The sequence below is a fragment of the Pongo abelii genome, chromosome 10 (assembly GCF_028885655.2).
Source record: "Pongo abelii isolate AG06213 chromosome 10, NHGRI_mPonAbe1-v2.0_pri, whole genome shotgun sequence".
In the NCBI taxonomy this organism is placed as follows: domain Eukaryota; kingdom Metazoa; phylum Chordata; class Mammalia; order Primates; family Hominidae; genus Pongo; species Pongo abelii.
In genome coordinates this window covers 29,776,209-29,803,956 of record NC_071995.2, presented here as the reverse complement: position 1 = coordinate 29,803,956, position 27,748 = coordinate 29,776,209, and the positions used below count along the sequence as shown (strand labels likewise).

Here is a 27,748-nt window from a genome sequence, read left to right as displayed (position 1 = left end):
GTTTCTAATTTATTTGTGAAAATAAAATATAAGTGCACAGAAACTGAAATAACCATATACTAAAAGAGATCTTAAAGGACGTTGTGGTTAATGAGTGGTGGTAATACTAGTTTGAGTTATAAGGAAGGAGATATCACAATGTCTACAATGGTCAGAGAAAACCTTAAAAAAATAGGTGAGCTCTGACTTGAGGTTTAATAGGTGTTTCATGTGTAGAAAGAAGATGAAGACTCAGGGATCTGTATAAGTAGCTCATGTTGAATGTTATTTAGGAATAATAGTTTATATGACATTGGGTACAAGAGCACAAAAATAGAACCTGAGTATATGTTTGAGGCTTCTGGCTACAGATGAAGGCTCTCTTGGGAAAGTGAAAAGAAAGGAAGGCTGGGACCAGGTAGTGGGGACCCTGAAGGCTTAAGGCCGATGTCAGCAACCCAAGATGTAAAGAGCTACCAATAATAGCATGGACATTGGTTGCTCTTCTTGCCACTTGTATAGTCTTTACATGAGTCAGCAAACACAGTCTTTATTAATCTCATACATAGTCATCCTTGTGTCACCCCATATGATATAACAAAAGTAAATAGGCTAGCTCATTAGCACAACATCTTCAAAAGTTGCTAACTCTTAAACATTGGTCTAAACAAAGAAAAGGATAGACACATTTTCATTTCCTTCCTATATGGGCAAAGTATTACTCACATAGTATGATCCTATGTCCACAGCCAACAACTCTGATCTAGGGTATATATACCTGAAATTTGTATCTGTGTTTCTAATCCCAATGTACAAACAGAACAGTTTCTTTTTTTATATATATATTTTTATTATACTTTAAGTTCTAGGGTACATGTGCACAACGTGCAGGTTTGTTACATATGTATACATGTGCCATGTTGGTGTACTGCACCCATTAACTTGTCATTTACATTAGGCATATCTCCTAATGTTATCCTTCCCCCCTCCCCCCACCCCACAACAGGCCCTGGTGTGTGATGATCACCATCATGTGTCCAAATGTTCTCATTGTTCAATTCCCACCTATGAGTGAGAACATGCGGGTGTCTGGTTTTCTGTCCTTGTGACAGTTTGCTCAGAATGATGGTTACCAGCTTCATCCATGTCCCTACAAAGGACATGAACTCTTCCTTTTTTTATGGCTGCATAGTATTCCATGGTGTATATGATGTGCCACATTTTCTTAATCGTGTCTATCATTGATGGACATTTGAGTTGGTTCCAAGTCTTTGCTATTATGAATAGTGCCACAATAAACATACATGTGCATGTGTCTTTATAGCAGCTGATTTACAATCCTTTAGGTATATACCCAGTAACGGGATGGCTGGGTCAAACGGTATTTCTAGTTCTAGATCTTTGAGGAATCGCCACACTGTCTTCCACGATGGTTGAACTAATTTACTGTCCCACCAACAGTGTAAAAGTGTTCCTATTTCTCCACATCCTCTCCAGCACCTGTTGTTTCCTGACTTTTTAATGACTGCCATTCTAAATGGTGTGAGATGGTATCTCATTGTGGTTTTGATTTGCATTTCTCTGATGGCCAGTGATGATGAGCATTTTTTCATGCGTCTGTTGGCTGCATAAATGCCTTCTTTTGAGAAGTGTCTCTTCACATCCTTTGCCCACTTTTTGATGGGGTTGTTTGATTTTCTCTTGTAAATTTGTTTAAGTTCTTTGTAGATTCTGGATATTAGCCCTTTGTCAGATGAGTAGATTGCGAAAATTTTCTCCCATTCTGTAGGTTGCCTGTTCACTCTGATGGTAGTTTCCTTTGCTGTGCAGAAGCTCTTTAGTTTAATTAGATCCCATTTGTCAATTTTGGCTTTTGTTGCCATTGCTTTTGGTGCTTTTGGTGTTTTAGACATGAAGTCCTTGCCCAGGCCTATGTTCTGAATGGTATTGCCTAGGTTTTCTTCTAGGGTTTCTATGGTTTTAGGTCTAACATTTCAGTCTTTAATCCATCTTGAATTAATTTTTGTATAAGGTGTAAGGAAGGGATCCAGTTTCAGCTTTCTACATATGGCCAGCCAGTTTTCCCAGCACCATTTGTTAAACAGGGAATCTTTCCCTATTTCTTGTTTTTCTCGGGTTTGTCAAAGATCAGATGGTTGTAGATGTGTGGTATTATTTCTGAGGGCTCTGTTCTATTCCATTGGTCTATATCTCTGTTTTGGTACCAGTACCATGCTGTTTTGGTTACTGTAGCCTTGTAGTATAGCTTGAAGTCAGGTAGCGTGATGCCTCCAGCTTTGTTCTTTTGGCTTAGGATTGACTTGGCAATGCGGGTTCTTTTTTGGTTCCATACGAACTTTAAGGTAGTTTCTTCCAATTCTGTGAAGAAAGTCATTGATAGCTTGATGGAGATAGCATTGAATCTATAAATTACCTTGGGCAGTATGGCCATTTTCACGATATTGATTATTCCTATCCATGAGCATGGAATGTTCTTCCATTTGTTTGCAACCTTTTATTTTGTTGAGCAGTGGTTAGTAGTTCTCCTTGAAGAGGTCCTTCACATCCCTTGTGAGTTGAATTCCCAGGTATTTTATTCTCTTTGAAGCAACTGTGAATGGGAGTTCACTCATGATTTGGCTCTCTGTTTGTCTGTTATTGGTGTATAAGAATGCTTGTGATTTTTGCACATTGATTTTGTATCCTGAGACTTTGCTGAAGTTGCTTATCAGCTTAAGGATATTTGGGGCTGAGACGATGCGGTTTTTTAGATATACAATCATGTCATCTGCAAACAGGGACAATTTGACTTCCTCTTTTCCTAATTGAATACCCTTTATTTCTTTCTCCTGCTTGATTGCCCTGGCCAGAACTTCCAACACTATGTTGAATAGAAGTGGTGAGAGAGGGCATCCCTGCCTTGTGCCAGTTTTCAAAGGGAATGCTTCCAGTTTTTGCCCATTCCGTATGATATTGGCTGTGGGTTTGTCATAAATAGCTCATTATTTTGAGATACGTCCCATCAATACCTAATTTATTGAGAGTTTGTAGCATGAAGCGCTGTTGAATTTTGTCAAAGGCCTTTTCTGCATCTATTGAGATAATCATGTGGTTTGTCTTTGAATCTGTTTATATGCTGGATTATGTTTATTGATTTCCATATGTTGAGCCAGCCTTGCATCCCAGGGTTGAAGCCCACTTGATCATGGTAGACAAGCTTTTTGATGTGCTGCTGGATTTGGTTTGCCAGTATTTTATTGACGATTTTTGCATCAATGTTCATCAGGGATATTGGTCTAAAATTCCTTTTTTTGTTGTGTCTCTGCCAGGCTTTGGTATGAGGATGATGCTGGCCTCATAAAATGAGTTAGGGAGGATTCCCTCTTTTTCTATTGATTTGAATGGTTTCAGAAGGAATGGTACCAGCTCCTCCTTGTACCTCTGGTAGAATTCGACTGTGAATCTGTCTGGTCCTGGACTTTTTTTGGTTGGTAAGCTATTAATTATTATTGCTTCAATTTCAGAGCCTGTTATTGGTCTACTCAGAGATTCAACTTCTTCCCGGTTTAGTCTTGGGAGGGTGTATGTGTCGAGGAATTTATCCATTTCTTCTAGATTTTCTAGTTTATTTGCATAGAGGTGTTTATAGTATTCTCTGATGGTAGTTTGTTTTTCTGTGGGATCGGTGGTGATATCCCCTTTATCATTTTTTATTGCATCTATTTCATTCTTCTCTCTTTTCTTCTTTATTAGTCTTGCTAGCAGTCTATTAATTTTGTTGATCTTTTCGAAAAACCAGCTCCTGGATTCATTGATTTTTTGAAGGGTTTTTTTGTGTTTCTATCTCCTTCAGTTCTGCTCTGATCTTAGTTATTTCTTGCCTTCTGCTAGCTTTTGAATGTGTTTGCTCTTGCTTCTCTAGTTCTTTTAATTGTGATGTTAGGGTGTCAATTTTAGATCTTCCCTGCTTTCTCTCGTGGGCATTTAGTGATATAAATATCCCTCTACACAACGCTTTAAATGTGTCCCAGAGATTCTGGTATGTTGTGCCTTTGTTCTCGCTGGTTTCAAAGAACAACTTTATTTGTGCCTTCATTTTGTGACCCAGTAGTCATTCAGGAGCAGGTTGTTCAGTTTCCACATAGTTGAGTGGTTTTGAATGAGTTTCTTAATCCTGAGTTCTAGTTTGATTGCACTGTGGTCTGAGAGACAATTTGTTATAATTTCTGTTCTTTTACATTTGCTGAGGAGTGCTTTACTTCCAACTATGTTGTCAATTTTGGAATAAGTGTGGTGTGGGCTGATTAGAATGTATATTCAGAACAGTTTCATTTGAAGTTAGGAGAAAGTCTTCTAGATTGTCCAAAATTCCATTCTTACTAAGAAAAACTAATATTCAGTAGTATGGGTAGAGTGATTTGGGGGTAATGAACTATAATCCTTGTATTGGATGCAGTTTTTTTAACCAAAATACTAGGAAAATGAGTGACATTTTAGTGTCTGTAACAAGCAATCCCCAAAATGAAACAAGCCTGTATAATCAGAAATGTAATTTTCTAGTAACCATAATGTCTCCATTCATAGGTATTACTAAATAGATATCTTAGTCCATTTTCTGCTGCTGTAACATATTGCAGACTGGGTAATTTATACAGAAAATTGATCCATGGTTTGCCTCATGGTTCTGGAGCCTGAGAAGTCCAAGACCAAGGGCCACATCTGGTAAGGGCTTTCTTACTGCATCATAACATGGCAGAATACATTACATGATAAAAGTGGGGGAGAGAGGGCAAGAGCACTCAAGACAGAGGGAAAATGGGGGCCAAAATGTGGTATTACATGATAGTATACAATGAACTTTTTTCCTGTAACACACGTAATTTTAAAGTTGTTCTGTATTGTTCTCAACCAAGGCCAAAGTTAATTTACTAGGAAGGAGCTGCAAGCCCATCTGTAAACTCTATCAATAAATCTTACAGTCTTAATCCTCTAAAAATTTTAATAGATATACAGTACCATGTAGCTTAAAGGCATAATATAAATCACAGTAAGAAAGGCTACCAAAATAATTTCATGAATACTCTAACAGCTACTTATGAAGGGATTAAAATATTTCCTTCTCCCTCAGTGTGAGTTCATGTATCCTACATTCTATCCCTGCAAATGTTTTCACATGATTAGCAGCATGATTTTCTCAAAGTGATAATAAGCCTTAAAAAAATGAAGGAAGGCAGTAAGTTAGAGTTGACTTCCAAGTCAGATAAAAATAAGTCAACACTTGTATTCTCTTGAATAAAATTTTAACTAATTCCTTAAAATTTGTTTATGTTAATATATGTAAAGAAAAATTTTAACACAAAAAATTAGATAAATAAAATACCATGCACAGCACACCATTTGCCCCTCAGTTTAAGAAGTAGAATATGATCAATAATGGTGACATCCCTGTGTAACCATTCCTATGAATTCCATCCTTACCAGTTTCCCACTTCCCAAAAGAAATCTTCATTTCGTTTTGTACCCAGTAGCCATTCAGGAGCAGGTTATTCAGTTTCCATGTAGCTGAGCAGTTTTAAGTGAGTTTCTTAATTCTGAGTTCTAGCTTGATTGCACTGTTGTCTGAGAGACAGTTTGTTATAATTTCTGTTCTTTTACATTTGCTCTTTTTTTTTCCTTTTCATGTTCTTTCAATATCTCCAACATTCTTATTGCAATTTTACAATTTCAGGCATTACTTTTTGAGTTTTCAGTGTGGAGGATGAGGAATTTGCCTTATTTCTTAGAAACACTACAAAATCTAACACATAGATATTTTTAGTCCCCCTATCTTCCCTCTTTAGATAGATTATGGATTTGGGTAAATCTATAGTAAATATATTACTTTTTGCTGTGTAACAACAACATTAATCTTTAGTGGCTTAAAATACAACCATTTATGTAGACCTGGGATCAGCAATCTACTACCAATGAGCCAAATCCGGTCCGTTGCCTGTTTTGGTACAACCCACTAGATTAGAATACTTTTTACTTTTTTAATGTTGAAAAAAAGAGAATATTTCATGACATGATTCTCATCCAATCATAGTGCTGTTTGGTGCATTACAAACTATAGTGATGCAGTAATAATTTGGCTGCATTTGAGTGCCATGAATGTTGTCATAATGTAACATTGTTATCATTTTTAACTTCACTGCATGTCTATCATGCCAAAACAAGAAAAAACAACTTTGTTGCACTTTTAAGGCAGAGTGGAGTGTGATTATTTTGCTAATGGATTAGATGTCAAAAAAGTGTTTATTATGCAATGAGACCATAACTGTACTAAAAGAAATAATAAATGTGAATATTACCAGATTAAGCACTCATCACAATATTCTCAACAGGAAAGCAATCATCGAAAAATTACAAAATTTAAAATCCCTCAAGACAACAGATTTCTTACACATGTGCACACACACACACACAAACACACACGCACGCTACAACTAAAATTAAATTTCCGAGTGGATCATTTGTTAGTCAAGTCAGAAGTGCCATTTACCAATGGTGAGTTTTAAAAATTGTGCTTAATTAAAGCAGCCAGGTAAATGTTCTCCTGAGGGGGAAGAAAGGAACTTGTTTGGAGTGAATAGCTTTTTGTGAGAACACGTGCTTGATGAGATTGAGGGCATCGGTAGCAAAATCAATAGTAAATTAAAAAACAAAGTAAATGATTTTTGAGTAGTTTTCTTGGCTCTTCATGAGTCAGATGATTTGTTGAATTATTTATTTCAGGAATCAATGTCAAGTGTGAAGTTATTCAAACTTAGGTTCTATGAATAGTCTGCATGGAACAACTATAGGTAGGAAACTTTTCAAAAAAGGTGAGAAACACTAATTCAGTACAACCTGGCTTGGAATCTGCTAAGATGTGTTAACAACTGACAATAGTAAAAATATGTGTGGAATGAAAGAAGGCTTACTTGAACAAATATCTAAAATTTGTGAAAAAGTAAATTATTTAAAACTCATAGTTACTCATCAGGAAGTGTTTTGAAGAAAATATCTGAATTCACCATGTATTACTGAATGAATACTGCTAAGAGTGAACTTCTTTTGTTTGTGTGGACTAGGCCATTGTCAGTTCTATTAATTTCTGTCTGAAACTGAAGCTCAATATCCTGGACTTGCCATCCTATACAGCAGTCCAATGGCTTAGTAGTAGTGAAGAGTTGCTGTGATTGTTTTTGAGCTCAGGGCTTTGACTGAAAGTTTTTCTGAACAAGAAGAACCACTCAATCATAATTACCAAACAATGAATAGCTTAAGACATTAGCTTTTGTTTCAAGCTAGATAATGTTTCTTAATAAATTAAATTAAAAATTACAATGCACAATAGCACTTATCTGAAGCAAGACTTATACTATGGGGTAGTCATTTGAACTATAATCAACATTGTTTGAATCACAAGTAAAGTCAAGCTCCTTTATACACTTCCTATGCAACAACAGCTTAAAAAAATAGTAAGACTTATATTTCCACACAAATTTATGAACTCAAACTACAGTTCCAGAAGTTCCAGACATAGATGCAAGTGCAAAGGAAGATTCTGTATTTCCAAATCTACTTACGCATTTGAGAAACTTTCATCTAACTTTCAACTGGAAGTAATTAATCTGCACTGCAATGACATGCTAAAAGGAAAATATTAAGAGAACCTAGAATTCTATAAATGCCTCCCAAGTGATGACTATACTCAATCAAAATTATATATTCATTTATTACTATAAATATTTAGCATACTTGTCTGTGTGAAAAGACATTTTAAAGATTAAATATGTAGAATCTCATTACAGATCAGCATTAAAAACCAACTAATGAACATTTGTGACCAATTTTTATGATAGGTATAACTAGCTTTAAATAACAAGCAGATGCTATTACCCCAAAGAGAATTCTACTCTTTTCATTAGATCTATATTAAAAATTGTAATCCATTATTAATATACTTTTAATTTCAATAAAAATTGTTAATTTTTTTCTCATTATATAAGCACCTATATAATATTCTCAATTAAGCCTCTTAGCCCATAAAGCCTTCTATCTTGACCTTTGCAGAAAAAGTCTGCCAATCCCTGATTTAGGTCATCATTCTGCAAGGTGGCAATCTGGGAAGGGCTCAGCTGTGCGGTTCTTTTTTGTCTTGGCTGGGCTCTTTCATGTATCTGCAATCAGCCGCTCAATCTAATGTAGCTGGCTACTATTAGAATGGCTTCAGATAGGAGTGCTTGTCTCTTCCTTCTGTGGTCTCCCATTCTCCAATAGACTAGTTTAAGATTTTTCACATGGAAGCTGAAGAGGGTTTCAAAACAGAGTGTGAAAGCATGTAAGGCCACTTAAGACATGATCTCAGAAATGAAACAATGGGCCAGGCTTGGTGGCTCATGCCTGTAATCCCAAAACTTTGGGAGGATGAGGCAGGCTGATCACTTGAGGGCAGGAGTTCGAGACCAGCCTGGCCAACATGGCAAAGCCTCATCTCTACTAAAAATTCAAAAATTAGCCAGGCATGATGGCAGACACCTGTAGTCCCAGCTACTCAGGGAGGCTGAGGTATGAGAATTGCTTGAACCCGGGAGGCGGAGGTTGCAGTGAGCTGAGATTGTGCCACTACACTCCAGCCTGGGTGACAGATCAAGACCCCATCTCAAAAAAAAAAAAAAAAAAAGAGAAAAGAAACAAAACAATGTCACTTCAGCTATATTATATTGGCCTGAGTAAATAATTATTATGAGTTAATGCCCAAATTCTCTCCTAGTTGTATATATCTTCTCAATATGCTGAAAGATATGAAACATTCTGTTTGTCTTCTTGGAGATACAACTCTTTGACCTATCTCCAAACTGGATTGGTTGTTCTCTAGGTCTGTTAAATAAATGTCCATTCTGGGATCTCCCTCAGTCCTATTCTTGAGGGTTCCCTATATATTCCTTGAATTGAATCTCCCAGCTTTCTAGATCCCAGTGGATTATTTCTTCTTGGTTTACCCTTTGCTGTGGTAGAGTACCTCCTCCAGGAGGTTCCTGAAAATATATGACATGTAAAAGTTTCGATATCTAGTTTCTCTGTAAAATGTCTTTATTGTACCTTCACACATAATTGATAGTTTGGTCAAGTATAGGTATTTAGGTTGAAATATTTTGCAGAATTTCATAGGTTATTGAGAAGCCTAATTAAATTCTGGGTCTTCATAATTTGCAAATTGTTTTTTCTCTCTGAGGGAACTTTTATGTATCTTGGCTCTGTTCCTCAAAAATTTCATGATGAACCTAGTTACAGGTCTATATAAAAACTCATGTCTTACAATCTAGAAATTCATGTTCTTTAATTCCAGATTTACTTTCATGAGACAGTAACATAGTATTACGATTTCCTGCATTGTATTTTTTTCTTCAAAATTATGTGAAGAACTTCTTGAATTGATTGTCTAATTTTCTGATCCTTTCATTTCTATTTTTCATTTCTTTGGATTTTTACACTCTTTTCCCATCCTCTGGTAACCATCCTTCCACTATCTATTTTCATGGGTTCAATTGTTTTGATTTTTAGATCTCACAAATGAGTGAGAATATGTAATGTATGTCTTTCTGTGCCTGGCTTATTTCACTTCACATTAGGAACTCCAGTTCCATTCATGTTGTTGCAAATGATGACATAATTCATTTCTATGGCTGAATAGTACTTGCTGTGTATAAGTACCACATTTTTTTAACCTATTCTTCTATTGATGAACACTTAAGTTGCTTCCAAATCTTGGCTATTGTAAACAGTGCTGCAACAAATAGAGGAGTGCAAGTATTTCATTGATACACTAATTTTATTTCTTTCAGGTATATATCCAGGAGTGGGATGGCTGGATCCTATGGTAGCTCTATTTTTGATTTTTGAGGAACCTCCAAACCCTTCTGCATAGTGGTTGTACCAATTTACATTCCCACCAACACTATATGAGGGTCCCCCTTTCTCCACATCCTTGCCAGGCATTTGTTCTTGCATGTCTTCTGGATACAAGCCATTTTAACTGGGGTGAGATTATATCTCACTGCAGTTTTTATCTGCATTTTTCTGATGATCAATGATGTTGAACATCTTTTCATATGTGTTTTTGCCATTTGTATGTCTTCTTTTGAGAAATGTCTATTCAAATATTTTCTCTATCTTTTAACTGGATTATTAGACTGTTTCCCATAGGGTTGTTGGAACTCCTTATATATTCTGGTTATTAATTTCTTGTCAGATGGGTAGTTTGCAAATATTTTCTCTCATTCTGTGGGTTGTCTCTTCATTTTGTTGATTGCTTCCTTTGCCATACAAAAGCTTTTTAACTTGATGTGATCCCATTTGTCCATTTTTGTTTTGATTGCTTGTGCTTGTAGGGTAATACTCAAGAAATCTTTGCCCAGTTCAATGTTTTGGAGAGTTTTCCTAATGTTTTCTTGAAGTGGTTTCATAGTTTGAGGTCTTAGATTTAGGTCTTTAATCCATTTTGATTTCTGTATACGGCAAGAGATGGGGGTCTAGTTTACTTCTTCTGTATACGGCTATCCAGTTTTCCCAGCACAATTTACTGAAGAGACTGTCTTTTCCTCAGTATATGTTCCTGGCACCTTTGTCAAAAATGAGTTCACTGTGGGTGTGTGGATTTGTTTCTGGGTTCTCTATTCTGTTCCATTGGTCTGTGTGTCTGATTTTATGCCAGTACCGTGCTGCTTTGGTTACTATAGCTCTGCAATATAATTTGAAATCAGGTAATGTGATTTCTCCAGTTTTTGTTCTTTTTGCTTAGGATAGCTTTGGCTATTCTGAGACTTTTGTGATTCCATATAAACTACAGGATTTTTTTTTTCTATTTCTGTGAAGAATGTCATTTGTACTTTCATAGAGACTACATTAAATCCACAGATTGCTTTGGGAAATATGGACATTTTAACAATATTTATTATTTCAAGCCATGGATGCAGAATATCTTTCCATTTTTTGGTGTCCTCTTCGATTTCTTTCATCAGTGTTTTATAGCTTTTACTGTAGAGCTCTTTCACTTGTTTGGTTAGGTTAATTCCTAAACATTTAGTTTTATTTGTACCTACTGTAAATGGTATTACTTTCTTGTTTTCTTTTTCAGATTGTTCATTTAGCATATAGAAATGCTACTGACTTTTGTATGTTGATTTTATATCCTGCAACTTTACTGAATTCTGAAATCAGTTCTAATAGTTTTTTCAGTAGAATCTTTAGGTTTTTTCCAAATATAAGATAAAATCATCTGCAAAAAAAAAAAAAAAAAATTTTACTTCTCCCTTTCCAGTTTGGATGCCTTTTATTCTTTTTCTTGTCTGACTACTCCAGCTAGGGCTTCCAGTACTATAATGAATAAGAGTGATGACAGTGGCATCCCTGTTGTGTTCCAGATCTAAGAGTATAGGCTTTCAGTTTTTCCCCATTCAGTATGATACCCGCTGAGGGTCTGTCATATATAACTTTTATTATATTGAAGTATGTTCCTACTATACCCAGTTTTTAAAGGGTTTTTATCATGAAGAAATGGTGAATTTCATCAAATGCTTTTTCAACATCGATTGAAATGAACAAATGGTTTTTGTCCTCCATTTGGTCAATATTTTGTATCACATTAATTCACTTGCATTTGTTAACTATCCTTGCATCCCAAAGGTTAATCTCTCTTGGTCATGATGAATAATCATTTAATATATTGCTGAATTTGGTTTGCTAATATTTTGTTTAGGATTTTTGCGTCAATATTTAACAGATATTGGCTTGTAGTTTTCTTTCTTTTGGTGTCTTTGTTTGGTTTTGATATTGGGTAATACTGGCCTCATAGAATGAGTTAGGAAGTATTCCATCCTCTTCTATTAATTGGAATAGTTTGAGTAGGATTGGTATTAGTTCTCATTTAAATGTTTGGTGAAATTCAGCAGTGAAGCCATCAGGTTCCCAGGCTTTTCTTTACTGAGAGACTTTTTTTTACAGCTTTAATCTCCTTACTTCTTATTCATCTGTTCAGGCTTTAAATTTCTTCATGATTCCATCTTTGTAGGTTGCATGTACCTAGAAATTTGTCAGTTTCTTCTACATTTTCTGATTTATAGGCAAATAGTTGCTCCTAGTAGCCACTAGGAGATACCAGATGTAGCACAGATACTAGGCGAGATACCAGATGTAGTGTCTCCTTTTTCACCTCTGATTTTATTTATTTGGATCATCTCTTTGTTTCTTAGTCTGGCAAAAGATTTGTCTATTTTGTTTAACTTTTCAAAAAACTCAACTTTTTTGTTTCATTGATCTTTGGTATTGTTTTCTTCATGTCAGTTTCATTGATTTCTGCTCCGATCTTTATTATTTCTTTTCTTTCACTAATTTTGAGTTTGGTTTGCTCTTCCTTTTCTAGTTAAGATGCATTGTTGTTTATTTGAAATTTTTCTTTTTTGATGTAGGCACTTACAGCTATCAACTACACTCTTAGTACTGCTTTTGCTTTATCACATAGATTTTGGTATGTTGCATTTCCATTATATGCTTCAATTTCCTTCTGAAATTTCTTCATTGACACACTGATCATTGAGGAGCATACTGTTTTCTTTTCATGTATATGTGTAATTTCCAAAATTCTTCTTGTTATTGATTTCTAGTTTTATTCCATTTTGGTCAGAGAAGATGCTTGATATTATACAAATTGTTTAAAATGTTTTAAAACTTATTTTGTAATTTTTAAATATGGTCTATCCTTGAGAATGATCTATGTGCTGAGGAGAAGAATGTGAATTCTGTAACCTTTGAATAAAATGTTCCGTAAATATCTATTAGATCCATTTGCTTTATAGTATAGATTAACTCCAGTGTTGATTTGTTGATTTCCTTGTGGAAGATGTGTCCAATACTGAAGGTGGGCTACTGACGTCCTCAGCTACTATTTTACTGGAGTCTCTCTCTCTCTTCAGCTCTAATATTTGCTTTATATACCTGGGTGCTCCAGTGCTGGGTGAATATATATTTAAAACTGTTATATCCTTTTGCTTAATTGATTCCTTTTTCATTATATAGTGACCTTTGTCTCTTCTTATAATTTTTGTCTTGAAATCCATTTTGTCTAAGCATAGCTACTCCTGCTCATTTTTGGCTTCCATTGGCAGGGAATATCTTTTTCCATCCCTTTTTCTTCAGTCTATGTGTGACTTTATATATGAAGCGTGTTTCTTATAGGCAAAAGATCAAGGGGTCTTTTTTAAAACACCTTCAGCCAGTTTATAGCTTTTGATTGGAGAGTTTAGTCCATTTATAGTAAATGTCATTACTGATCATAAGGGCTTACTCTGGCCTTTGTGTGTGTGGTTGTTTTGTAGTCTCCTCTTCCTCCTTTCTTTCCTTCCTTTTAGTGAAGATGATTTTCTCTGGTGATATAGTTTTCTTAATTTTTACTTTTTGTGTGTTCATTGGATGTTTTTTGGTTAGAGTTACCATGAGGCTTGCAAATACTATCTTAGAACCCATTATTTTAAGCTCATAACAACTTAAAATTGTTTGCACAAATAAACAATCAAGGAAAAAGAAAATACTTTGCCTTAACTTCATCCCCACAGTTTTTAGCTTTTTGTTATTATAACTTATTGTATTATGTCTTGAAAACTTCTTGTAGTCATTATTTTTGATTGGTTCATTGTTTATTCTTTCTCCTTAGGATAAAAGTTTACACACCAAAGTTACAGTGTTATAATACTCTGTATTTTTCTGTGTACTTACTATTACCAGAGAGTTTTGCACATTCAGATGGTTTCTTATTGCTCATAAGGTCATTTTCTTTCTGACTGAAGTACTCCCTTTAGCATTTCTTATAGGACAGGTCCTGTGTTGATAAAATCCCATAGCTTTTGTCTGAGAAAGCATTTATTCCTCCTTCATGACTGAAGGATAATTTTGCTGAATGTACTATTCTAGGGTAAAAGTTTATTTCCTTCAGCACTTTAAATATGCCATGCCACACTCTCCTGGCCTGTAAAGTTTCCACTGAAAAATCTGCTGCCAGACATATTGGAGCTCCATTATATGTTATTTGTTTATTCTCGCTTGCTGCTTTTAGGATGCTTTCTTTATCCTTGACCTTTGGGAGTTGGATTATTAAATGCCTTGAGGTGTAGTCTTCTTTGGATTAAATTTGCTTAGTGTTCTATAACACTGGGCTTGGATACTGATATCTTTCTCTAGGTTTGGGAATTTCTGTTATTACACCTTTGAATAAACTTTCTATCCTTATCTCTTTCTCTATCTCCTCTTTAGGGCCAATAACTCTTAGGTTTGCCCCTTTGAGGCTATTTTCTGAATCCTGGAGGCATACTTCACTGTTTTTTATTCTTTTGTCTCCTTTGTTTTCAAGCTCAGTAATTCTTTCTTCTGTTTGATCAATTCTGCTATTAAATAGCCTGTCTTCAAGTGCAGTAATTCTTTTATTCTGCTTTGTTAGTTCTGCTATTAAAAGGCTCTGATGCATTCTTCAGTATGCCAATTGCATTTTCAATTCCAGAGTTTCTGCTTGATTGTTTTTAACTATTTCAATCTCTGTTAAATTTACCTGATAGAATTCTGAATTCCTTCTCTGTGCTATCTTGAATTTGAGTTTCCTCAAAACAGCCACTTTGAATTCCCTGTCTGAAAGGTCACATATCTCTGTATCTCCAGAATTGGTCTCTGGTGTCTTATTTAGTTCATTTGGTGAGGTCATGTTTTCCTGGGTTATCTTGATACTTGCAGATGTTTGTCTGTGTCTAGGCATTGAAGAGTTAGGTATTTATTTTAGTCTTTGCAGTCCGGGCTTTTTTGTATCCATCCTTCTTGGGAAGGCTTTCCAAATATTTGAAAGGAACTTGGATATTATAATCTAAGCTGGAACTTCTATAGGGGAGACCCCAATATCAGTAATGCTGTGGTTCTTGCAGACTCATAGAGGTACAGCCTTGATGGTTTTGGACAAGATCCAGAAGAATTCTCCGAACTACAAGGCAGAGATTCTTGTTCTCATTCCTTAGTTTCTCCCAAACAAATGAAGTTTTTCTCTCTATTCTGAGCCAACTAGAGCTGGGGCCACCACCCATAGGACTGTGCTGGGTCAGACCTGAAGCCAGCACAGCATTAAGTCTCGCCCAAGGCCTGGCTACCACCTCGGTTCGCTCAAAGCCCTGGGGCTCTACAATCAGGAGGTGGTAAGGCAAGCCAAGCCTATGTCCTTCCCTTCAGGGCAGTGAGTTCCCTTAGGCCTCAGGCAGGTCCAAAGGTGCTGTCCAGGAGCCAAAGACTAGAGTCAAAAACCTTAGACATCTACTACCTGGTGTTCCATTATACTATGGCTGAGCTGGAACTCAAACCCCAAGGTACAAACCTTCCCACTCTTCCCTCCCCTTTCCAAAGGTAGAGGAGCCTCACCCAGTGGCTACTCCACCTCAGGCCTATGTGAGGTACTGCAGACCTACAGAAAGTACTGTCAGATTACTGCTGATGTGCCCTTAAGGCCCAAGGGCTCTTCCATTAGCTTGTAGCATATGCTGCCTGGGCTGGGACTCACCCTTCAGGAAAATGAACTCCTCCTCTGGCCCAGGGCTGTTCCAGAAATGTCATCCAAGAGCCAAGTCCTAGAACCGGGGACCCTCGGGGTCTACTTGGTGCTCTACCCCACTGAGACCGAGCTAGTATCTGAGGTGCCAGACAAAGTCCCCTTTACTTTTCCCTCTACTGTTCTCTAGCAGGAGTCTCATCCTTTAGCCACCACAGCTGGGAATGTGCTGAGCCTCATCTGAAGCCAGCAAGTCTCAGAGGCTCACCCAAGGCCCTTGATATAGTAACTGGGTATTGCTGCTGGTTATTCAGGGCCCAAAGGCTCTTGAGTTGACTGGGAATAAATCCTGTCAGGACTGGGTCTTTCCTTTCAAGGCAGCAGGTTCCCTTCTGGCCTAAGATATGTCTAGAAAAGTCACCCAGGAGCTAGGGCCTGGAAAGGAGGCCTCATGACTCTGACCAATGCTCTATCCTGCTGTGGCTGAGCTAGTATCCAAGATGCAAGACAAAGTCCTCCCTACTGTCACATCTCCTCTCCTGAAGTGGAAGGAAGGGGTCTCTTTTGGAGCTGGGAGCTATACAACCTGGGGCTGGGGATGGGTGATGCCACACTACCTCAGCCATCCTGGCTAGTGTCTCAGTAGGTTGCATGTCCCGCCATTCCACTGGCTTTTGGCCTGGTTCTGTGCTAGGACTCGCCTAGGTGTTGCAGTCTTTGTGGCCTAGACTTCTGCATTCATTTTGGGCCCCAGAGCACTTTAGCCCATGGTGGTAAGGCTTGGGGGAACTCAAGTTCCTACTGACTGCTAGGATCAGTGATTCCCCTCTGGCTAAGGCTGATTCAAATGCTCACTCAGTGGGCAGGAGTCAGGTAAGTTTGGTCTGGTTTTGCTTTCTGGTATAACAAGGGTAGCACTGAGTTCAATGCCTCCCAATTGCTGGTTCTCCTCCCCAAGGCAGAGAGACACTCTCTGGATGGGGAGGGGTGGTGTCAGAGATTCAAGAGTGTTTTGCCTACATCTTCAGTGTCTCTGTCAGCAATATAAAGTAAAAATCAAGTACTTTGCTCACTTGTTTCTTGGTTTTTATAAAGGTGCTTTTTCTGTGTAGATGTTAAACTGGTGTCCGGGCAGGAAGGGTGGTCGGTGAAGCCTTCTATTCCACCATCTTGCTACACTTCTTCAAAAAAAAAGTTTTTTGTTCATTTGTTGTTATTCTGACCAGGATTACCCCAAAATGGTCAATTTTTGTTATCACCCCCAGAGACAGACATGCTGAATTATATTTATCAGAAGCAAATATTGTCAGTCACCAAAATTTCAAGCCTTAGAGACATGTTTGGTTTCATATCCTATTTCCAGTCACCAGGTTCAGTCTTCCCCTCAAAATGTTTATCTGTCCTTTCTTCACCATTTCAACTGCCATCACATGGGCTACGCTGCCCTCTTCATGCATGTCAAGTATTCCAGCAACTTCTAAAGAGTATTCTTATGCTTAGACTTTTTCTTGCTTCTGTGCATCACATTTAAGGCTGTCCAGTTAATCTTCCGTAAGAAATATTTAGCCCTTGTCCCTTTTGTACCAGTGGAGCCTCTGGTGGCATTCTATTTGTGATAATATTAAATCCAAATTTGTCTCTTTGACTTCAATGTTCTCATAATTGGCTCATGTATATTAATTCTATCTTTGTTTTATAATACTATCCCAAAAAACATTTCGATTCGTCAAACTGATATCCACCAAACATTGTGCTCATTTCAAAGTACAACTGCCTCAACATATTGTACTTTGTAATATTTCACTCAATCTCAAATTGGAACAATTTATAAATTTGACGTATTTCTGTAGTTCACTGTAATGTCTTTGAAACTACAATGTAGTTCATTGTAATGTCTTTGAAAACAATGAGGAAGTCTCATGCATACTTGTAACTTCTGTAGAAGCTACCATGTTTTCATGTATATAGTAAATACTCATGTCATGTATATAGGAAATACTGCAGTTTCCCAGACATGCCATGCTCTCCAAGCTTGGAATGATTTCTCTTCATCCTTCTCCTCTGTTTAATAAGCCTACTTCTCCTTCTTCATGATTCAGTTTAAGTATCATCTCTAGAAGCCTTTCCTGAAATGCTCCAGGCCTTCTACATCACAATGTGGGTAGATCTAGTACTCCTCAAATGTGCTCACAGAATACCTTATATTTTATCACTCTCAAAGCACTCTGTAGCTCAAAATTATAATAATCAGTTTACTTGTCTATCTTACCAACTTGATATCCCTTTGAAACCACAGACTATATTTATGACACAGCATAGTCTTTATGACTAGAATACTACTATAGTATCTGGTACAAACTACAGATGCACAGTTCATCATAATGAACATGTGGATTTGTTTCCCCAATTCAAAGAAAATCTACTTAACAGTAGAGACTACGTATTACGTTTCTTGCGTCTCCCAGAGCAACTTATTCTATGGGTACACACTAGATTACAGCTTCTTACAACTGTCTTAGTTTATGGCTCTCTTGCCGTCTCAGTAATTTTTTCATGCTCCTACTAGGCCAAAAGAAATACCTAGTTGTTCCATATATTAATTAGGTAGGTGATAACTTAGCCATTTGAAAAGATAATATATAAAAATTGAAAGGAAACTATTTTTATTTCATCCTTAACTATAGTTCCTTACTCATGAGAATTTTGTACATATTAGGCATTGCACAACTTCTTAACCCTTGGAATAAGATGGGATAATAACACGCTCATGTTCTGTTCCACATTGGTTTTTGCATAGTACTTGCTTTTTATCTCAGTAACATCCAAAATGCCAGCTTCACAAAGATATAATAAAAGACAAAGAAATGTAACATAAACAAATATCGACAAGCTGGTAGTTCATCTAGTTTCAAGAGCTCAAGTATTGCTGCATTATCTTCTGATTAAAAAAAAAAACTTGCAGCATCCTTATGAATTCATTGCAGCATCCCCCTCTTGATACACAGTTTGGAAAATCTTTTGGTAATCATCAGTAACCATCTGTTTACCTGCTGCTTATTATGCATGGCACTATGCTAGATGTGAAAATTACATCAGTAAATAACATGGTAATAATAATAGTAGTAAACAACAACAGTGGCCATCCTAGCAAGAACAACACATACTATGTTCCAGGCACTGTGTTAAGTAAATGAAATAAATTTATGCTGCCTTATTAGCAATTTAGTGGTACTGAAGATTCTGTGACCCAACAAAGATGTGTGTGAAAGACATAGAGCTAAATGAAATAGAATATAAAAAGGATTAAAATAAAAATACAAAAGTCATGCTTTACATTTTTAGGTTAAAAGTTAACAAAATGGTCAGGTATATTATCATTTGATCCTCAGGATGATTTTGAGAGGCATGTATACCCTGAAATTTAGAAAACTTAGGCTACTTAACCAAAGTTATAAGCTTATAAAACAACAATATAAGTATTTTAAATGTATTGTAAAAGGATTTCACAGTAATTATTTCAGAAAAAAGAACTTTTTAGAATTAAATTATAAAAGTGATAATTTTTGAAATATTAGTAATTGGGTACAAATCTGTGAAGTAGGAATTTGCCCTGCACCTATAATAATACAGGAATAGAAACAGATATCCATAGTGTAGAAAGGACAGTAGAGATTATATTCTCTAATACATACATTCTTCAACCTTCCACCCAATTCATCTTATCAATCCTGGATAAAATGATGCACATTTTGCTAGATCGACTGTGATTTCATAGTTTCAGTTTGTACAGTCATACACCATATGGTGATATTTTTGTCAATGAGGGACTGTGTATGCAACATTGGTCTCTTAAGATTATAACAGGTATTTTTACTGTTTTTTTTTTTGTTTAGATACACACTTACCATTGTGTTACAACTGCCTATAGTACTCAGTACAGTAACATGCTATATGGGTTTGTAGCCTAGGAGCAACAGACTATACCTAAATAACCTAAGTGTGTGGTAGGCTATACCACCTAGGTTTCTAGAAGTACACTCTATGAGATTTGCATTACAAAATCTCCCAATGATGCATTTCTCAGAATGTATCCCCATGGTTAAGAGACAAAAGACAGCAGTGAGCTAAAAATTTTCACCTACTTCTTCTATCTGTCCCTCTTCAGCTAAGTTAAAAAAAATATATATATATATACACACACACACACACATACATACAGATATATCTATATCTATATATCTATCTATATATAATATCCCTTTGATATTTTTACATGTGTATATATAGTATGCAAATATGTGAAGAATGTGGCTTTATCTTTTTTCTTTTCAAGGCTAAACACTTCAGTTCCTTCAATAGTATTTGACAAGGTTTCCTGCTTTGTCACAATATCACCTAACATTTGCATGATAGTTATGGTTTCTAAGCTTTTTCACCTATCTATTATCTTTCTTTTTTGACTTGTTTCTAAGGGCCTCACAACAACTATGCAAAGCAGGTATTATTAATCCCATTTAGAGATCTGAAAGTGGGCCTCATACATTTTTAAAACTTGGTCAAAATTACATGAGTCACAAGCTAGGACTCAAATCTAACCCTCTTTACTCCTTAGCACATTTATTTGACAATCAGTTAAAATTCTTTTGATCACAAGTAACAGAAAATTCAGCACAAATTGACTTGAGGGGAAAAAAAAGCAGTTACAGTCTCATATGAGAGAACATAAAAGAACTTAAGAGTGGGCTTCATCTAGTATGCAAACAATGTGATCAGGAGGCAAATTTCTTCAGTTCTTAGCTCTGCCAATGATGCTGTTTCTATTTTCTCAAAAGCTCTACATATGTGGTCCCAAGACAATTACTAACAGCTTTAAAGATTTCCTCATTTTCTTACTGTGAACAACAGAGTTTATATACCTGAGGAGGCAAGTCCTCAAATTGAGTCTGAAGAGCTTGGCTCAAATTATGTATGCATCCTTGGAAAATGGGGATGGGAAATAATTATTAGCCTAAATCAACAAGTACCTACATGTAAATTAGAAAGTAGGTTAAATTTCCTCTAAACCACATCGCTAAAAAATAAATTATCACATTGGGAACAGAGGAATAGATGCTGAGGAGGTACAAATGAATGTCTAAGACATTCTCATTCTGATTTGGAAATGTCTCTTTTAAAACATGGTATCTTTTGAATCTACATGAATGGTATAGTTGAATGTAATGCTTCCGTTTGACCAGTGAAAGAGAGTGTACTACTTTACTACGACCTAAAAATTCTACTTGTATTCATGCAGCCATTCATCACTGTAGAGCAAATATATACTAGTTGTTCAAAGTAAACATTTTTCTGAAGCTGAAAGTAATTATCCTTGACCTCTCAGAGTATTTTCCAAGTTTTTCATTGAGTAACAATAATAAGAATCAGTTCAGTTTGGCATCCAACTGACAGTGTGATGAATACTTCTTTAAAAAGGGGATAATAACATTTGAAGCACTATTTTAAATAACTCTAATCTTGGTAAAATGTTCCAATTAAAAGCTACCAAAACTCTAAGAGCCAAATTGTGTTGTTGGAGATCCAGTTGAATTTTTAAAGATTAGTATGTCTCCTTAAAACAGTGCTGGTCCTATATATTATAATCTATTGCACTTTGTTAAGACTCAGCTCCTCCTTTCAAGGTGCTCGTAATCTATTGGAAAAGACACAGAAACAGGTCTTTTTATAATAATATGGCTGAGCAGTGGTACAGTTATATACTGAACGCTCAAGAGGAGCACTTGATTTAATCTGCAGGGAGGAAACAAAAGTTTTATGGAGGGTAAAAATGATGAATTATGAAATAAGAGTGGGTTTTGCCAGTCAGGAAGCAATGGGATTCTAGGCTGATGGTGCAGTATGAACCAAGGCCCAAGACCATAAAATAGCCCACTATGTGTACCAGCCATTTGGTTCTAAAAGCATGAAATGTAAAACAGAGCAGCAGAAGACGAGCTAGATAGGTAAAGACCAGGTCAATGAAACATGTATATTTTATGCTAAGTAGTTTGAACTTTTATCTTATCTTTTATCTTATAGGCTACAGGGAGGCACTGGAAGAATTTAAAGTGGGAGAATGATATCCATTTCTCGCTCCAAGTTGAAAAGGCACAAAACTGGAGGTAAATAAGTCTATATAGGAGGTCAAGGTAAGCAATAAGAATATTGAGACAAAGATAACAGGTTTGAAGTAAGTGTATATGTTTAAGGATTATTTTTCAGGTAAAATGGAAAGGTTCTGATAATTAAAAAGATGTGAGGTGGGTAGATTACAAGGTCAGTAGTTTGAGACCAGTAATTTGAGTCTGGCCAATATGGTGAAACCCCATCTCTACTAAAAATACAAAAATTAGCCAGGTGTGGTGGTGTGCACCTGTAGTTGCAGCTATTCGGGAGGCTGAGGCAGAAGAATTGCTTGAAACCAGGAGGTGGAGGTTGCAGTGAGCTAAGATAGCACCACTGCACTCCAGCCTGGGCAACAGAGTGAGACTCCATCACAAAAAAAAAAAAAAAAAAAAGGTGTGCAAATGAGGACAAAACGGAAAATCTAGGATGAATTCTCATTCTCTGGACTGGAGAACTTGGCAGATGTATTATAGACATCTCACTGAATGACTATAACTGAAAAAAAATATAATAGAAGGAAAAAAGGACTTAGATGAAAAGGTATCATTTCTCTATAGATACGACACATTTGATAATTTAAAATGTCATTATGATTTTATTATCATCTAGGTTATTATCAAAGTATTGTAAATAAAAACTTTAAAATGAATGAATGAATCAAAACTAAAGAAGTCAGCACGGAAAAATTTCAGGGTTGTGAAAATAGCCTGCTAAGCTAAAATAGAAATGCTATTTCCTTTTTTAAAAGAAGGGTCAGGTGGCAGTACTAAATTTCTTAAGGAAAATTTAACCACTGATTGTAATGTCTGTGGCTTCTCGGGAAAACATAACCCCAAATTACAGTGGCTGTGGTTATAAACTATTATGAAGAGCTTCCAACGTCAGACATAGTTTGAGTGTCTGTATGCACTGGAGTTCTTTTACAGGACTTTGCTAGAACAGCAAAATTAATGATTATCCTCTTTTTGCCTACTTTGGTGTCAATAACAAACGTCTTTTCCTTTACTTAACAAAGACTTTTAGGTGACCCAGAATTAATTTAATATGAAAATCAATAAGCCAGGGTCATAAATTTTCCTCTTATTATCTCAGAAAAAAAGTACAATCTACAATCAACACTAAGACTTAGTCTTAACTTACAATCAAGGCCAAAAGAAAACATCTCTCAAGTAAATTCTGAGAATTATCTACCACAATACTTAGGTACTCGGTTTTCTGTCATAGTTTAACATTTATCTCCTCAGTAAATGCCAGTACTAGCAGAGAGGAAATCTGGAGGTAAATTCTAAAGCAGAAGCTGATTTTTCCCTTTTCATTTCTCAGGAAAAATTTAGGTGGCCTAAGTTACACAATGTTTTTGTGTTGCCATACTAGATCATTTCCTAATTTCTACTGTGACTTAGTAGACAAAGAAAGATATTAACTGCTGTTAATTATGGTTGCTTTTTAGTTTTCTTTAAAAGAACATTTGAGTGCTGTGAAGTGACCTAAACCTTAGAATTCAAAAATGGCTTCCAAGCTTTTAAAAAGTCAGTCCCTTCAGTTGATACTCAAAACAGTTTGTAGGTCCCTGGAGAGTGGCTCTTCAGGTCTATGTATCCCAACTAGCTGCTAAACACCTAAAAGACAGAATGAGCACTGGCCTCTGCATCTAGGCTGGGGCTCAGCAGAAAGTGGCAGAAGCTGCTGTTCATAGTGGTGACCTGAGCTTCCTAGAAAGTCTGGATGAATGCCTGGCTACTCAATCATGGGTTACAGGGTGACACAGACAGCACCAATAACTTTAACACTTTCATTATTTCATCTGAAGTACAACTGTTACGTGTGAAACTATTTACAGTATTACACAGTTAATCTAAAGTGGCCATATTCTTTCTAGGTAGAAGATGGACACAATCTATAAAAGAATGTCATAGAACCCTATCTAGAAATTATTTCCTTTTTATTTATTTGGCTTTAAATAACAACTATATGCTTATTAATCCAAAATTTCTATCTCCAGCCTGACAACTCCCCTGAATTCCATTTCTATATTTCTAACTGCCTACTCAACATTTCCTCTAGGCTCATGAATAAGCATCACACATTTAATACACACAAATTAGATTTTTTAACCCCATGAAACTTAACCTTTTCTCACCTCAGTAAATGAAATTACATCCCAAATCACCATCCATCCAGTCAGTTATTCTGATAGTCATTTGTTTTTTAAAAATCAGCTCTATTAAGGTATTACTTACATATAATTTTCACAAATATTAAGTGTGTAATTTGATAAGTTTTGTCAAATATAAGCGCTATCACAATCAAGATATAAAACATTATTATCACCCTCAAAAAATTCCCCTGTCCTCAGTTATTGTAACTACTGATGTGTCTTCTCTCATATCACTTTTGTCTTCCCTAGAATTTCATATAAATTGAATTATATGAAATGAAAATTTACTGAGTTTGGCTTCTTTCCTAACTATATTGTCTAAAGAAACCCCCTACAACCATTATCAGCTAAATATATAACCCCGAATTTTTTCTTCCTAGCCCACAGCACCACATGGCATGATCTTGCTTATCATATCATAGCTCTTTTCCAACTTGAATGTAAGCTCTATGAAAGCACAGGGGCCTTGTCTATCTTGCTTAATGTTGTGTGTCAGAAACGTGTAACAGTGCCAAAACATGGCAGAGGCGCCATAAATGTTACAGAATGGACAATACATAAAAATAACACTTTCTTAAAGTTTTGCCTATAGAACTTATCTATCAGTTTCCTAGGATCATTTCAAACATTAAATGATAAATGACATAAATCTGTACTTTATACTAAGATGAGAACACAGGGAGATGGAACTGAGTAGTGGCAAATTACAAGGCCTCAGGAGTTAGGCTGCCTGAATTTGAATACTGCCTGTTGACTCTTCTAAAAAGTCACATGGCCTCAAACAAGTTACATAATCTCTGTAAGCTTTAGTCTCCCCATCTGTAACAATGGGGATAATAATAGTACCTACTTCATAAGATCATTGTGAGGAATTGAGATAAAACATCTAAAAACATTAGAAAAGTGCTCAGCACTTAGAATTAAATTAATGACAGTCAATATTGTTAATTATTGCCATCTCCACCACCACCAGTTTTGCTATTATCTTACTGCTACTATTTTCTGCAGGCAAAGCTACAAAGAAAAAAAGAAACATAAAAATACCTTTTTAGCTAAACTAACTTAATATATTTGCTTAGAATAAAGGCAACTTAATGAAACTTGAACATGGGGAACTATTATTGTTTCCCTTATTGTTATCAGATAATGATCTGTCAGCTTTTGTAATGCCCTTTATTTGAGGGATTTTCCCTAAAAGAAGTAACAAGGACATTAATTATAAATGTGAAACTCATAGTTAAAATCCTCCAGGGTATGTACAAAATGAAGAGGCAGTATTTCAGATTTCTATCACTAGTAGCCCAGGGGTAAAGTCTATTTATAAATTATACTTCTAGTCTTGCAACAAAACTAATTTAGGGTAATTAATTAAACTCATGGGACTTTATACAAACCAATCTGTAGTAATATATTAGTTTTTCCAATTGGCTTTTCCTAGGAAACTAATATGATTAATTAATAAATGATATCTATAAACTTATTTGAAAATTTTGGACAACAAATACAATTAAGTCATAAAAAGCATCTTCTGGGAAGTATACTCTTCAGGGATATTCACTGCATGTTTTCTACATGCCTATTTTTCTTGTAGCTGGTATTTTACAACTAGCATAATTTTCATTTTTTTGAACGATTATAATCAGATACATTATTAATTTACTTTTTCCTTTACCTTGGGAATTTAGAAAAGTATTAAAATACCAGATGATGTCAACAAGAGGCGAAATAGGAAAACCCTGGATCCTCTGTCCTTCCATGGAAACACTCAATTTACAATGATGCATGCACAAATACCCTTTGTGGGAAATCCAGACACAAATTGAAAGGGTCCTTCACCCTGGGCAAGCATGAAACTGGCTATACTGAAACTGGTAGGAAAACTCAAGACCTAACTCTCACCACAATCCCTATCCCCAGCACAGTGCCATATGATCCAAAGGAAACCCACAGCTCTCAACTTCTCTGGTGGGAAGAAAGTTGGATTACATGTCCAACCAACCTTTCTAGAAACTGCCCAGGTTACTCGCTTCTGTCTTACCTATCTCAGAGCAGTAACAGGACCTGGCATACTACTGATGCCTAGGGGCCTGTGAGAACAAAGATAGCAGCTTAAATTAACAAGCAAACAGTTGCTATAGCCTACCCTCCTGCTCAGTCCAAGAAAGAGGGCAAAAAACCTCAGATTGCAGCCTCTCTCTGGGGAGGGAAAGAGTTGGACTACATGTCCAAAGTTCTAATTTTTCCAGGGGCTCCTGGGAGACTGGCTTCTGTCTCACCTATCTGCGAGCATTGGAACACCATGTACTATAGACAGCTATGGGGTGCCAACAACAAACACAGCAGTTTGGATTAGCATAAAGGTTTGAGAGGCCCACAAAATCTCTGATCAGGTTGATTGGTGTGGTTCTTCACCAGTACAAGGCCAGTCAGTGAAGACTGTGAGAGGTAGCTGTTATTTCTAACGCATAGAAACCAAAATATAGAGTCAAGAAAAATAAATAAGGAATAACGTTCCAAACAAAGAAATAAATGTCCTGAAATCCATCCAAATGATACAGAGATATATAATTTAACTTGGCAGAGACTTTCTAGCAAAACGTGCAAACATTTGTAAGGAAATTAATATAATTTATTCAAGACATGTTTAGATTGTCTTCACCATATTCTGAACCTAGAGAGGACAAATTTCAAAGTAGTGTATGATATACTGCATGTTTCTTGTAGACTCTTGACAAATCAGCAGAGAAGTGTGCTCTTTAAAATATATTTTTTTCCATTAGGATGATGAATATGTGCTGATTTTTTTCATGCCTTCTTACCCAATTCAAGTGATGAATGGCCCACATCTCTGTGAGGTTAAAGGAATGTTCGGGGTCATAAAACAAATTTAAATAACCTCTCCCGAATAAGAACTTAGCCAATGAACTTGACCTTACTGGCATGAAATTCCAACCAACTGAAGTGACAGACAAACATTTTATGTGCAATAGGTATTCAATATATATTTATTGATAGGTTACGGTAAGAATTAGAAGGTAATATTGCTTTAGTGAAAAAATGCAAGAAAAAAAAAAGATCTGCTACTGTACTACTGTTATCTTACCATAGATGCTACCTACAGATCTGTTTAATTTTTGTAATAAATGGGTAACTGTGTGTTCCTGAGAATAAACAAGTGACATCTTCTAAAAATATAACTTTTATCTTGGATATTAAAAACTTTGAGCTTTTTAAGGCTTAAGATGAATGAGTCATAAAAAATCTGGGTTGATCTGAAAGGTTAGTCATTTTAGCTGCATTTATAATGTGAATAAACAATTGTATATTTAACAGTTTGAACATGTGAGACTTCTATGAATGTTATTCTTTTGCTTTTGATACTTAAGGGAAGATTTATTTAAGTACTTCTGCCTATATATATATAAAAAGACTAATTCAAGTAAAATAGAACCGTGCAAATTCAATTACAGAAAAACAAACTAAGCTCATGTTTCTAATTGTCAGATAAACAATCAAAAGTTATTCTGCATGTAGGCCATGCCTGTTGATCGTTATGTATCTTTATGAGACTATAGGGAATATTTGTAAAGTTTTATTAATTATTGTTACCAACTATAGGTATAGAGATTTACAAATTAGAATTATAAATTAATTGAATCAAATTGTTTTCTACATAAATATATTATTTTGTATTGATTGAGTCTGTGTGCATGTGTGCGTCTGTGTCTCTATGTATGAGAAAAGGAAAAACAACACAGAAAGTTTAATGTATTTGCAATGACTAAACATAAATTTTGTTTTGACCTTTTAGAAAATAATGTAAAAGGGTAAAATGGTCAGTTACTAAGTTTTCA

At 35.8% G+C, this 27,748-nt stretch overlaps 1 protein-coding gene across 1 annotated transcript in view; it reads right to left on the bottom strand.

Moving 5' to 3' along the window:
• CCDC91 (coiled-coil domain containing 91) overlaps window positions 1–27,748 on the bottom strand; it is a gene marked incomplete at its 5' end in the record, with an annotated part of 278,933 nt that overhangs the window by 53,076 nt on the left and 198,109 nt on the right.